The sequence below is a fragment of the Vipera ursinii genome (assembly GCF_947247035.1).
Source record: "Vipera ursinii genome assembly, chromosome: 2".
Classification (NCBI taxonomy): domain Eukaryota; kingdom Metazoa; phylum Chordata; class Lepidosauria; order Squamata; family Viperidae; genus Vipera; species Vipera ursinii.
This window is the reverse complement of record NC_139513.1, coordinates 133,570,320-133,583,986: the sequence shown is the minus strand read 5'-3', so window position 1 is coordinate 133,583,986 and position 13,667 is coordinate 133,570,320. Positions and strand designations below refer to the sequence as shown.

General features: G+C 42.6%; 1 protein-coding gene across 5 annotated transcripts in view; it reads left to right on the top strand.

The window, feature by feature from the left end:
• ARSG (arylsulfatase G) overlaps positions 1-13,667 on the top strand; it is a 164,086-nt gene that overhangs the window by 29,380 nt on the left and 121,039 nt on the right. The gene's annotated exons all lie outside the window — the stretch shown is intronic.

Genomic DNA, 13,667 nt, shown 5'->3' with positions numbered 1-13,667 from the left:
CAGCTGCTGTCGTAGATGCATGCTGCTTCAGGCAGAAAACTACCACCCCATCAATCAAAGACATTGTTCAGCCTTCTCTCCCAAAAAGATTATTTTCTGCTAAAAAAAGGAAAAGTGTAGCTTACCGTAATGTTTGACCCTGTTCTCTCCCCTTTCTTTCTTCCCATCACTACAGACAATAGGACCTACTTAAAGTCTGGCTGATCTTAAAAACTACTAAACAGTGTCTGACCTATTTAATGCATGGATGGGAAAACTACCAACAAATTCCAGGATTGTAGACTACTTGGGAAAACATCCTGGAAGAAAGTAATGACACCGTTTCTGTTTGTAGAGAAAGTCACATGGGTTTTCCCACAAAGTTTTTTTTTAATCTCATACTACCAGTCAAACTTAGCACTTAGGCCTGTACCCTTAGATAGATTTCAGGCATCTTTGTTAGGTCTGCATGCAAATGATAATCAAGAGCTGGTGTCTTCTGTGTACAATCCTTCTGAGAAGATAACGTATCGTGGACTATTTAAGGAAAACTGTTAAGCAGCTCTGGTGTCCAGAGCACAGGAGTGAGGGTAGCTAGTCAGTCTCCATTTCTTTTCCTAAGCGTGACACATCACAAGCCCTAGAAAGATCAGCTACAAAATCCTCTGTATTATGTTTCCGACTACTTGGAATGGTGTAGTATAAGAAATTCTCCCCTACGTTCAGTACTAACACGATGTTGCATAAATCCTTCAAAGGAAATGCCTTGGATCATGCAGAAGTATAAACAAAGCCCCTTCTGTGCTGTTTCAACATCTTTTTTCCAGGCCCACATAAGAGTTTGTGAAACTGCTCCTGACTGTCGCTGCCTATACCTGTGGAGGAAGGAAGGGCCAGTGTTCAAAATAGTCCAGTGGTCCTGGAAAGCAACCCAGTTGCTTTCATGAGTCAAAAGGAAGTGCTTTATTTTGTTTTTAAGAAATTTTGTGTGCCAATTTGACTCAAAAGCTCACAGAAATGCAGTCAAAATTTGCTGTTGGCAAAAATTAAGGTCAGCTTAAATCCAGTCTGAGTGCCACACATCTTCAATTCTTGTATGCTTAGTGAAAGTGTCTAGTTGGGTCTTTAAATGCAACTTTTACAGTATATTATAGTGCCATGTGGGTTTTCTTTCCCTTTACATAAGCTGTAGTTAACATGGGCTGAAAAACTGAGCAGAGTCAGACGTGGTCAGTACTTGGAAGGGAGACCACCAGAAAATCCTATAGCAATAAATTTAGAGAGGGAAGCTGAAAAAACATCTTGGAAGAAAGTAATTAACTATATCTATACTCTTCTAGAGAAAACTACATGGACTTAGTTTGACATGAAGGAGACATTACCAGGTTTTTTAAAAAAAAACACTAGTTACTTCCCCATCGCCCTCAAAATTTCCCTAGCAGTGCTTCCTTTAGCTCATGGCTTAGTTGCTGGATCTTTCGCAAAACATTAGCTTCACTTAGCTGCAAACAACATGACTATTTGTAAGGAAATGTGAGATTTACCTGCAAATATGCATTAGGACAGTTCTTAAAATATACCTTTCTATAAAAAGTTTGATTTTGTAATGAACTTTTCCTGAAAGAATTATGGACCGCAGCCATTTCTGTTAATTGCTGTTGTCTCTGCTGTGGTAGCATCCACTTTCTTGATGATGTACAAGAAAGAGATCTGAGATCTTTTAGAAACCTGTTCTGTTCTGCCTGATCCTGTCCAGTGCCAGCAGCTAATATGATGATGGTTAACATTTGGGCTCAGCAGGTCAAAAATTCAGAAAAAACATGACTCTGCTGGTGTTTCTCATATGCACACCCCTCTTTCCTAACAAATTCGCTTTAGATAGTGAGATGGACAGCATATAAATTTAATAAATAAATATTTACATATTTGTAAATATTTTTCTATTTGTCTTTGTTTCTCAGAAAAAATGCCTATCTGAGGCAGCTTCTGGTTGCACAAGACCTGTAACCTTCAGAAGATGCTCTTGTGTGGCCTTGCAGCTTCCAAAACTCATGTGCCACCTGGAGGCTGCAGAGGCTGTGTGAGTGCAGACGTTTCGAAGGCCATCTGAGGGGGCACAACATTTTTTTTATTGAAAAGTTTTACAGTACATTTTTGAATACAAAACCCCTCCCCTCTCCCCAAACCTCCCCAACTCTCCCCTCCCCTCCCCCCTCCCCGACTTCCCAGAGCTAAATACAGGGTATAAAAATACAAACAAACATAATCTAAAATATGCAAAGAACAATAAGATATTAAATTCTATTGCACTTTAACTCTTAATAAAATAACTACAAGCAAATTATAAATCATATAAATCCGCTACTTATTCAAATGCTAAGTGAAACTTTTTAGTCCCATATTTATTCTGAATATAATCTATCCATCTCTTCCACTCCACAGTATATCTCTGTTGCGATTGATCTTTCAAATACGCTGAAATCTTTGCCAACATTTGCACAACATTTTTGTGGGGGCTCTAGGCGTGTCCCCAAAAATGGCACATGTGATAGGTTTGCCATCATTGAACTAATCCCATTGAAGTGCAACATGTCGTTGCTGCATGAGTAGACCGTGGCAGGATGAGATCACACTATATTAATTTGTGGTCTCCAGTGTACTCTTTTCCCTTTATCCTCCCCTTAAACAATGCCCTTTTATCTTATTGCCACTTAGGAAGGAGATAGTGGTGATTCGGCTTGTGGGGGATCTATGCTCTACTCCCCAGAGCTGCTTTTATATGATATTTTGGGTTGGTACAGTGGCCAGGAGGTGTTTCACAGGCCCAAGCATTGGTCAGTGGAGGGAAGTGCCTGATACTGCATTAGTGGAAAGCAGAAAGGAAAAGGAGATAATGAAAACTGTTTTATTAATCAAAAAGAAAGATGAGAAAGGATACACACACACACACACACATTTGTGTGTGTGTTTTGCTTTTTTGTGTCCTTTCTCATGTTTCTTTTTGATTAATCTATATAATATGTGTCGTGCCCCGCAGGCCCGACATTCAGCAGGGGCCCGACGTCCGGCACAGTGCCCATGGACCCTCGTCCCAGCAGGACACACAGGCCCCACCTGTCACTCCGTGGACGCACCTCCCATGCCACGGTCGTCCCCCGCGCCCTTCCGGCTCGCAAGGGACACAGACACCACCCGTACTGCCACAGGCACCTTCTTTGTGGCGGCCGGCTCCTGCGTTCTCCCAACTGGCGAAGCGCCCGAGACGGTGTCCCGGGGCTTCCCGGTGGGGCACATGCATGCGCAGGACAGCTCTGCCGGGCCCCGCCCGGTGCCAGCAGGCTCCGTGGCCTCCTCGTCAGGAGACGGGTTCATTCACGCCGCGGTGCCTGCATCAAGGCCGACGCCGGTGCAAACAGGAGAACACGGCGTCGGCGGGCCTGCTGAGGGGCAGCTGCTGGCTCCCTCCCTCTGGAGCGCACGGCGAGGGATTGTGCCTAATGAGCCCGCCGGCGTGGCTGGGAATTTGGTGGTGCCGGGGTCCGTGGGGGGTGGGGCGGTGTCCGGGGTTGGGTGGGGGCCGCCCTTGGGTGGGATGTGGGTGTGGTGCATGAAGGTGGTGGGTCACAAGGTTGTGGACTCAGACATGGGTGGGAGCTTACCTGGCGGGTGGAGAGCGCTGGGTGTCAGGGCGAGGGGCAAAAGACTGATGAGGTGGGGCGGGGCGTAAATAGGGGATGGGCGGATGTGGGCGTGTTTGGGTGGAGTATGGGCGTCTGCCTTGGGCGGGTGTTTAGCAGCGTTGGTTGCGGGTAGCGGCCAACGCTGACTTCGTTTTCCTTTGGACTGCTGTTTGCTTTACAATAAACTCTTCCTGTGGACTCGGCACTCGTTCCAGCTGCGTTTTTCCCTGCTCTTCCGGATGGGGCTGAGAATATGTATGTATGTGTGTGTGTGTGTGTGTGTACACACACACACACACACAGAGACACACAGACAGATGGACAGCCTTCATCCTTGACTGTATAATATGTCAACTTTTTCATTTGTTGATACAAAGCCAGTTTTCTCTTGATCAGATGGTTGAATTTTGTGTATGGTTGGGTGTAGAATAGGGAAACATTAAGCCACACCACAGTTTGACCATAATTACACTGTGGCTGGGTGAATGCCATCCGCTGCCAATTTTTTTTTGTCCAGTGCACTTCAAGGTGCTGATTTATCACTTTTAAAGCCCTAAATGGCATGGGATCAGGATATTTGTGGGACTTCCTTTTCCCTGAGCGTTGTTGCCAGTTCCACTAGGTCAAATAAGGTGGGCATGCTCCAAATCCCTTCTCTTACGTACCGTCATCTGGTAGAACCAAGGAGGTAGGTCTTCTCCTTAGCTGACCCTGCTGTGTGCGGAACACGGAGGACTTTGATGAATTGCAGAGGTAAGATGAGGATGGAGTCCAGCAAGATGAAAGGCTGATATGTGGGAGAATGTTGCCCCAGAGTACCAAGAGTTTTTATTGTGGTTCTTTGGGTGGTGGTTTATTTTATTTTTTATTTTTTTTAAAAAAAGTTTTTTTTATTTAAAAAGTTTTACAATACATTTTGACTTTAATCCCCCCTCCCCCACCCCTATCCAACCCTCCCTATCCCTCTCCCCCATTCCCTCCTCCCCCCCCCCCGACTTCCCAGAGCTAAATACAGGGTATAAAATCGAAAAACAAAGGTAAACACCCCTATGTTATCAACAATAAACTATAAATTCTATCTCCCTCTAGCTCACATAAAATGAATACAAAGAATATTAATATTACAAATAAAGTAAAAAAGGAAAAAAGGAAAACAGAAAAAGAACTTTACTCAGAATAAATTTTCTTAATCCCAGTCCTTATTCATATTAATTTCAAAAAAAAAGGAAAAAAAAACTTTCACCTGCTATTTGCATTCTCCCACCTTTCTCTAATTTCCAAACAAATTCTCCGTTACACGCCAAAAGCGCCTATCTCTGTTAACCTAATAATCTCCGACCAAACTAAACTATGATCAAAAATAGTTCTTGCATGTATCACGCCAAATGTCTCGCAGTTCCTAATCATCCTTGAGTTCAAATAAAAAGAGTATAAAAAGAAGGTTTAGGCAGTCTCTAAGACAACTTATTGTTAATTAGGAGCTTGCGTACCCATTCTTAGTTCAACACATACTTTAAGTCCATAACCCTAATATACTTTTCTAGCAAGCAAATAACATCAATTTTAAATTGTGTAAAATATAAAAAAACTTTCTTTCTCCTCTATAATAATTTTACTCCATTGACATTCTAATTTAAAAATTTAATCAGCAATCTTAACGCCCCAAAACTTTTGGAGCACATCTGTCATGACCCCCAAAACTTCTTTAGACCGCTCCCCTCCCCCATCTTCACTATAAGCACGCTTTGGAGATTCCATAACTTTCTGCTGGTCTTGCTCTTGCTCTCGTCTCGCTCTTCTTAGGGCGGCACACGTCTTCTTCTGGCCTCCTGCAGCATCCGATGAGACTGTGACTTGATCCCCTCCAACACCATTGTCCTCTGTCTGTCTATCTGCAACATCTTGAAGCTTTCCCACTCCATATCCTTTTGCAGCTTCCAAAAATGATAGGGGGGTTGCTTTTAACACATTACTATAAAAATCACGTGCCTGAGCCACAGTAACCAAACGATATCTTTTACCTTCGTGCGTCGCCACCAATCCAACTGGAATCTCCCATCTAAACTTAATATCACGTTTCTTAAGTTCCTGTACTAGAAATGCAAAATCTTTCCTTCTCCTTAGGATCTTCGGAGGGATCTCTTTTAAAACCAAAACTTCTTGCTCAGCCACTATCAATTTAGTATCATAAGCAGCTTGAATGACTTCATCTCTAATTACTCTCTTTGTAAAGTAGACCACCACATCTCTGGGTAACTTCCTCTGTCTTGCAATCCATGAATTTACACGAAAAACTTTGTCCATATTTCCCTCAATTTCAGATGCTGGCTGGCCCAGTACCCCTTCCAGAGCCTCAGAGATCAGCTGCTTTAAATCTTCTTTACCATTCTCCTTTAAACCCCTGATTCTAATAGCATACTGCATCTGATGATACTGAACAAGGCTCAATTCTCCGTCCATTTTATCCCTTATATTTTCATTTTCTAATACCTTTGCTTCTAATATAGAGTTCTTTTGACTGAGATCCTCCACTTTTACATCCAGCTGTTGCACACATTCAGCTACGGATTCAACCATAGACAAGATGTCCACCCTCATTGCTCTCAACTTCTCTTCCATCTTCTTCTCCAATTTCTCCAATTTCTCCTCCATTTTCTCCTCCAGCTTTTTCAACTTTTCATCCATCATATCAGACATCAATTGTGCATGCTTTCCAAGAGCATCTTGTAAATCCTTAAGCGTCAATACCGGGGGAGATGCAGGAAGAAGCAAAGCTTGCAATGAGGTCTCTTGCACCAGGGAAGACCCCGCATTCCGAAGAGCTTTAGAAGTTTTAGCCGCCATCTTCCCCCACTTTCACTTATTGCGCACTTTCACTTTAAAGCTATAAAATCCATTGAGCTAGAGAGTAAAAATAAAGAGTCCACTTCACCTTGACCTCCTGTACCGCTCTGCCTGCATCTTGATAATCAAAAGTATTTCCTTTTGGCAGGGGTGGTTGCTAACGCCTGGCTCTGCTCCAAAAATCCCAGAGCAGAGGCGCTGCGCAGCTCGGAGCAACCCAGGCTTCGGGGGGGCTCATCCTTCAGCCGCCCAAGCTCTCAGCTCAGGCGGCCCCGGAGAGCTCAATCCCTACCTGGGGCCTCACCCCCTCCTCTTCTCCCGAGGAGGGGGCTTCAAATCCATCTAAACAGCTGATCGGCGCTGTTTACGATGGAAAAACACAGCTGCGGAGCGGGCAGCCCGAAAACGGCTGTCTTCGGCGTCGCATCGCCACTGGAAGTCCCTAAAAAAGTTTTTTATACCTGTGTGAACTGCCCAAGACTGTGGCTCATAATATGAGCAGCTCTCCAAGTCTTTTAAATAAATGAATAATTTCTTTTTTTTATTGAAAAGTTTTAGAATACATTTTAAAAACATAAACTCCCTCCCTCCCCCTCCCCCCCACTTACCCTCCCTCCCCCTCCCCCCCCCGACTTCCCAGAGCTGAATACAGGGTATTAACTTTTACAAACTAAAGCTAAAATATGCTAACTAACTAAAAAAACACATTAAATTCTATCGTACTTTAACTCCCCTTAAACATAACTAAATAACTAACTAATAATGAATACCTAATAATACATCATATAAAACTAATACTTATTCATATGCTAAATGAAACTTTTTAGTTCCATATTTATTCTGAATATACTCGATCCATCTTCTCCATTCTACAATATATCTCTGTTGCGATTGTTCTTTCAAATATGCTGAAATCTTTGCCATTTCTGCCAGGTTTGAAACTTTCAAAGTCCACTCTTCTATAGTAGGCAGTTCCTCCTTCTTCCAATATTGCGCTACTAAAAGTCTTGCTGCCATAATTAAATTCAACATCAATTTAGTATCTATGACAGTACAATCTGTAATAATACCCAACAGAAATAACTCTGGAGAAAACCTTATCCTTTTCTTAAATATCTTCTGCATGTTCCACCAAATTTTAATCCAAAAAGCTTTGACTTTTTTACAAGTCCACCATATATGATAATATGTTGCATCATCACAACCACACCTCCAACATTTGGGCTGACAGTTTGGATACATACTTGCTAATTTTTTTGGATCTAAATGCCATCTATAAAACATTTTATAAAAATTCTCTCTTAAATTTTGAGCCTGTGTAAATTTTACATTTCTAACCCATATCTTTTCCCAAGTATCCATTGTTATGACGTCCTGAAAATTCTGGGCCCATTTTATCATACAATCTTTAACAAGTTCCGTTTCTGAGTCTATTTCTATCAATGCATTATATATCCTTCTTATATGTCCTTGACCTTGATCTCTAATTTGTTTAACCAAATTTTCATCAGTTATCAATGAATAATTTCTTTCAATGGCCGCTGCAAAAGGCAATCCAGAAGGCTTTGTATGATTGACTCCCATAGATGTTTCAGGATTGTAATTCTAAGAAATCTCAGATTTGACTATAAGATAATTTCTACATTGTTGTTGTTAGCTGCGAAGTCGCGTCTGACCCATCGTGACCTCATGGACAATGTTCCTCCAGGCCTTCCTGTCCTCTACCATCTTCTGGAGTCCATTTAAGCTCACGCCTACTGCTTCAGTGACTCCATCCAGCCACCTCATTCTCTGTCATTCCCTTCTTCTATTGCCCTCAATCTTTGCCAGCATTAGGCTCTTCTCCAGTGAGTCCTTCCTTCTCATTAGGTGGCCAAAGTATTTGAGTTTTAGCTTCAGGATCTGGCCTTCTAAAGAGCAGTCAGGGTTGATCTCCCCTAGGGCTGACCGGTTTGATTACCTTGCAGTCCAAGGGACTCGCAGGAGTCTTCTCCAGCACCATAGTTCAAAGGCCTCAATTCTTTGGTGCTCAGCCTTTCTTATGGTCCAACTTTCACAGCCATACATTGCACCTGCGAAGACCATAGCCTTGACTGTATGCACTTTTGTTGGCAGGGTGATTGCTTTTTAGTGTGCTGTCTAAATTTGCCATAGCTTTTCTCCCCAGGAGCAAGCATCTTTTAATTTCTTGGCTGCAGTTCCCATCTGCGGTGATCTTGGAGCCCAGGAAAATAAAATCTGTCGCTATCTCCATTTCTTCCCCATCTATTTGCTAGGAATTGAGAGGGCCGGATGCCATTATCTTGGTTTTCTTAATGTTAAGTTTCAACCCAAGTTTTGCACTCTCCTTCTTCACCCGCAACAAGAGGCTCTTTAGTTCCTCTTCACTTTTTGCCATTAAAACTATCAACTCAGTGACGCCCTTCCCAGGCAAGTTGAGATTTGCAGGGATGACTTTGGAAACTCAACCTCTTTTCTACTCATGAAGCAAATAATTATTACCCCACACAGGCTTATTTGAGTAAATATAATGAAGCTTTCTCTTTTTGCAGAAATAAATAAATTGTTTGTTTTAAACGATTACCTCTTAGGGAAACTGGTAAGCAAGTTCCCAGTGAGTCATTTGGGTTCTTTATACATTTTCTCAGGCAGATTTTCCGACACATGACTCAATAAAGAAGAGCTTTTGTAGAAAATTAAATCCTATGTCTAGAAAATAATAATTATTCTGAAAAGTGTGCTTCTGGGACTTTCAACAATTTCTGCACTTTTGTTCTGAATCCACCATTCATTCTGTTGAAGTTCTTTCGCATTCGTGTACTACTTTCCCCCTCAACTTCTGAGTGTTTTGATAATGTGCCAGAATCCAATCTGGGTCAATCACCAGGACCAAAGTTTTAGTCTTCCAAGCTTTCAGATTTGTTCTGGAACCCATCCTCAGGAAACTTCTCTCACACCAGAATGCATAGTATTTATGTGGTACCTGGTTGTGTGTGGCTTTTTAGTTGTTGACTGGGGTATTGATGGCCAGTTATTAAATTATTGGCTGTTGTTTTCTTGTGCTGCCAAGTCCTCATCTCCTAAGAACCTGATAAGTAAATTAGCAACTCTGTTGACTAACAAGGGGCCCGTTTCCCAGGCTTCAATAATTTCCCTGGCTATTTTTGTACCTGCTCAGTCAGCAATCTTAATAGCTGCGAAACTGAATGTATGCCCTTATTCATTGCAATGTGAGGCTCCCAATGAGTTCAGATCTCCTCATCTGACCACTCACTTGTGTTCTTGCAATCTGGTGGTTAGCTTCCTCTCCCTTCCCCTCTGTCCTACACGGTCACGGGAGCAATCCATGCAGGGGATCTGGTAGATTACATTAGAAGTATTTCCTACCTCCAAGCAATATTTGCAATGCATAATTTGTCCTTGTATGATAGTCTGGGCAGTGTGTGATGCCCACTTGCAGATCTTGGAACCTTTGTTCTCTTGCTTCTGAAAAGTGTTTGATGTATGTATTTGTTGTTGTTAGTTGTTAGTTGCAAAGTCGTGTCCGACCCATCGCGACCCTATGGACAATGTTCCTCCAGGCCTTCCTGTCCTCTACCATCTTCTGGAGTCCATCTAGGCTCATGCCTACTGCTTCAGTGACTCCATCCAGCCACCTCATTCTCTGTCGTCCCCTTCTTCTATTGCCCTTAATCTTTCCCAGCATTAGGCTCTTCTCCAGTGAGTCCTTCCTTCTCATTAGGTGGCCAAAGTATTTGAGTTTTAGCTTCAGGATATGGCCTTCTAAAGAGCAGTCAGGGTTGATCTCCTCTAGGACTGACTGGTTTGATCGCCTTGCAGTCCAAGGAACTCGCAGGAGTCTCTCCAGCACCATAGTTCAAAGGCTTCAATTCTTTGGCGCTCAGCCTTTCTTATGGTCCAGCTTTCACTGCCATACATTTATTTTATTTATTTTACTTTAATTCCATTTATATCCCGCCCTTCTCCGAAGACTCAGGGCAGCTTACAAGCTTAGCAGTAGCCTTCATTCTATGTATATGCCTGCTTATTAGGGCTTTCATACACCCCCCAAGCGGCATTATTACAAAGTCAGCTTAATTGCCCCCAACAACTGGGAAGACCATAGCCTTGACTATACGCACTTTTGTTAACAGGGTGATGTCTCTGCTTTTTAGTGTGCTGTCTAGATTTGCCATGGCTTTCCTCCCAAGGAGCAAGCGTCTTTTAATTTCTTGGCTACAGTCCCCATCTGCAGTGTATAGACTGTCTATAAATAGGGACTGTTTCTGCCACTGTGGATCTCTGAATATTTTTTTAGTCCCATTAAAATGAAAACTGGGGATACTTCAGGCAGTGATATTTTTCTGATTAACGTTAATTTGGTGGAGCCTTGGTGGAGCAGTGGGCTAATGCCTCCTTAAGTAACACCAGCTGCCTGCAATTAGTGCAGGTTCGCATCCCACCAGGCTCAAGGTTGACTCAGCCTTCCATCCTTCCGAGGTAGGTAAAATGAGGACCCAGATTGTTGGGGGCAATTAAGCTGACTTTGTAATAATGCCGCTTGGGGGGGGGGCAAAAGCCCTAATAAGCAGGTATATACATAGAATGAAGGCTATTGCTAAGCACATTGGTTTGTGCTTAAATTGTATGCCACCCTGAGTCTTCGGAGAAGGGCGGGATATAAATGGGATTAAAATAAAATAAAATAAAAAAACTTCTCAGTTAATGGCCATTTGTTCAGCAACTGTTCAAAATTGCAAAAACGCTGAACAAGTGTACTTATGACCAGTCCTCAAAGTTTTGACTGTCCCAGCATCCCTGTGGTCATATGATTTTGACCTGGGCTTGGCAACCGACTCACACTTATAATAGTTGCAACATACTACAATCACATGATCACTATTTGTGAACTTCCCTGCCAGCTTTCCATAAGCAAAATCAATGGGGAAGCCTGCAGGGGAACGTTGCAAGGTGGTTCTGTAAGTTGCTCCTGCCACTTTCTGTGTGCCTGTTCTCCAAAGCAGCCATCCTGTACCCAGTTGCACCACTGCAGCCACCTACCAACTTGACAACCTGCTTGCGAGCCTCCCATTGGCAGGAAGTTGAAAGGAGATTCTATCCTGTGATCCTGACTTAAGTACAGCAACAGGAACTGCTGGGATTGCAGTCCTTAAGTCTTGTAGTCATGTGATGGCCTCATTGTTTGACAATTGAAATTGTGATTGTAATTACCATCATTAGGTGAGGACTACTTCTACCTTAAAATTTACCTATTCTTGAAAGTTTGTAATCAAGGGAATAGAATATCTCTTAGTATTCTTAAATTTTAGAAAAAAATAATTTCCTTGTACTTTTAACAATTTACCTATGAATATGTTTATAGAGTTGCAGTATTTATGGTGCAAAAATCCAGGCAATCACTAGTTACAATATGGTAGCCACAAAGACTGTGTAGTTCTCTTTGCTGCCATCTAGTGGTCAGTAGACCTAGATATGGCAACTGCAGCTTAGGCCCATCCAGTTGAACAGGGGTGTCAAACTGCCGGCCCGTGGGCCAGATGCATCATAGCGAAACCATGCCCACCCCATTGCCGGTAAGGGCAAAAAAATCATGATACATCGCGTCACATGATGTTGCGAGTTTGACACCCCTGCAGTTGAACATAATATATGTAATCGACTTACGACCACAATTGAGCCCAAAATTTCTGTTGCTAAGAGAAACATTTGTTAAGTGAATTTTGCCCCGTTTTATGATCTTCCTTGCCACAAATTTAAGTGAATGGCTGTAGTTGTTAAGTTAGTAACATGATTGTTAAGTGCATCTGGCCTCCCCATTGACTTTGCTTGTCAGAAGGTCGCAAAAGGTGATCACATGACCCTGGGACACTGCACCTGTCATAAATGAGTCAGCTGCCAAGCATCTGAATTTTGATCACATGACTATGGAGATACTGCAATGTTTGTAAGTGTGAAAACGGTCATACGTCACTTTTTTCAGTGCAGTTTAACTTTGAATGGTCACTAAATGAGCTGTAGTAAGTTGAGGACTATCTGTAGTTTTGTTTTATTGATATTTGCTGATGCTTGTAGGTCCGTCACTCCCCAGTTGTATCTACCCACCAGGAATGGCTTGTTCTGGGTCTTCTCCATTACTGGTGGGGCCCAGGAAGAGAAGGTTTTCTGTTGGGTGCCCAACTTTATTGTTTTAAATATTTTATATGGTGTTTTACTGAAAGACCATAAGCCCCCTGGAATCACTTCGACAAGATGGATGGCGTAGAAATTAAACAAACAAATACAGAATAAACAAACAAACCTCTTTTCCTTGGGGATTAGACTTGTTCTGACTCTGCTGGTCTTTTGTGACTTTGAAACCTGGTTTTGTTAATGAGCCCAGAGCCCTGGCTGTGTAATTGAGGCCATATCATGGTTTATTATTGTTGTATTAATTGTTTTATCTCAGGTGTTGTATACATATATTATTATTGGTTTATTATATTTTTATTTTGTTTTTAATCATTGCTAGCAACCCAGTATGTATTTAAGATGGGTGCCAATATACATTGAATTAATTAAATAAATAAATTTTAGTTTTTAGTTTTTTTTAGTTTAGTTTTTATTAAATTTTTATACCGCCCTTCTCCCTAGGGACTCAGGGCGGTGAACAGGGCAGATAATAAAAGTACAAAACTACAAAAGTTAAAATAGAATTAAATTAATGCCCAAGATAAAACAGTAAAATATACAAATATTTAAAAAACCCAAATTAACTCCCCATCAGGCCAGGCCAGCTTGTTCAAACAGGTGGGTCTTTAACCCGCGCCGGAAGGAGCGGAGATCCGGTGCCATCCGGAGCTCCACCGGCAATTCATTCCATAAGGCCGGGGCGCCCACAGAGAAGGCCCTCCCCCTGGGGGCCACCAGCCGGCATTCTCTGACTGGAGGCACCCTGAGGAGGCCCTCTCTGTGGGAACGCACAGGGCGGAGGGGGGTTGACGCTGGCAGCAGGTGGTCCCCGAGGTATTCCGGACCCATGCCATGTAGGGACTTAAAAACCGTCACTAAGACCTAGAACCTCACCCGGAAGACAACTGGTAACCAATGTAGCTCGCGGAGCAAAGGTGTAACATGGGAGTACCGGGAAACTCCCAAGACAACTCT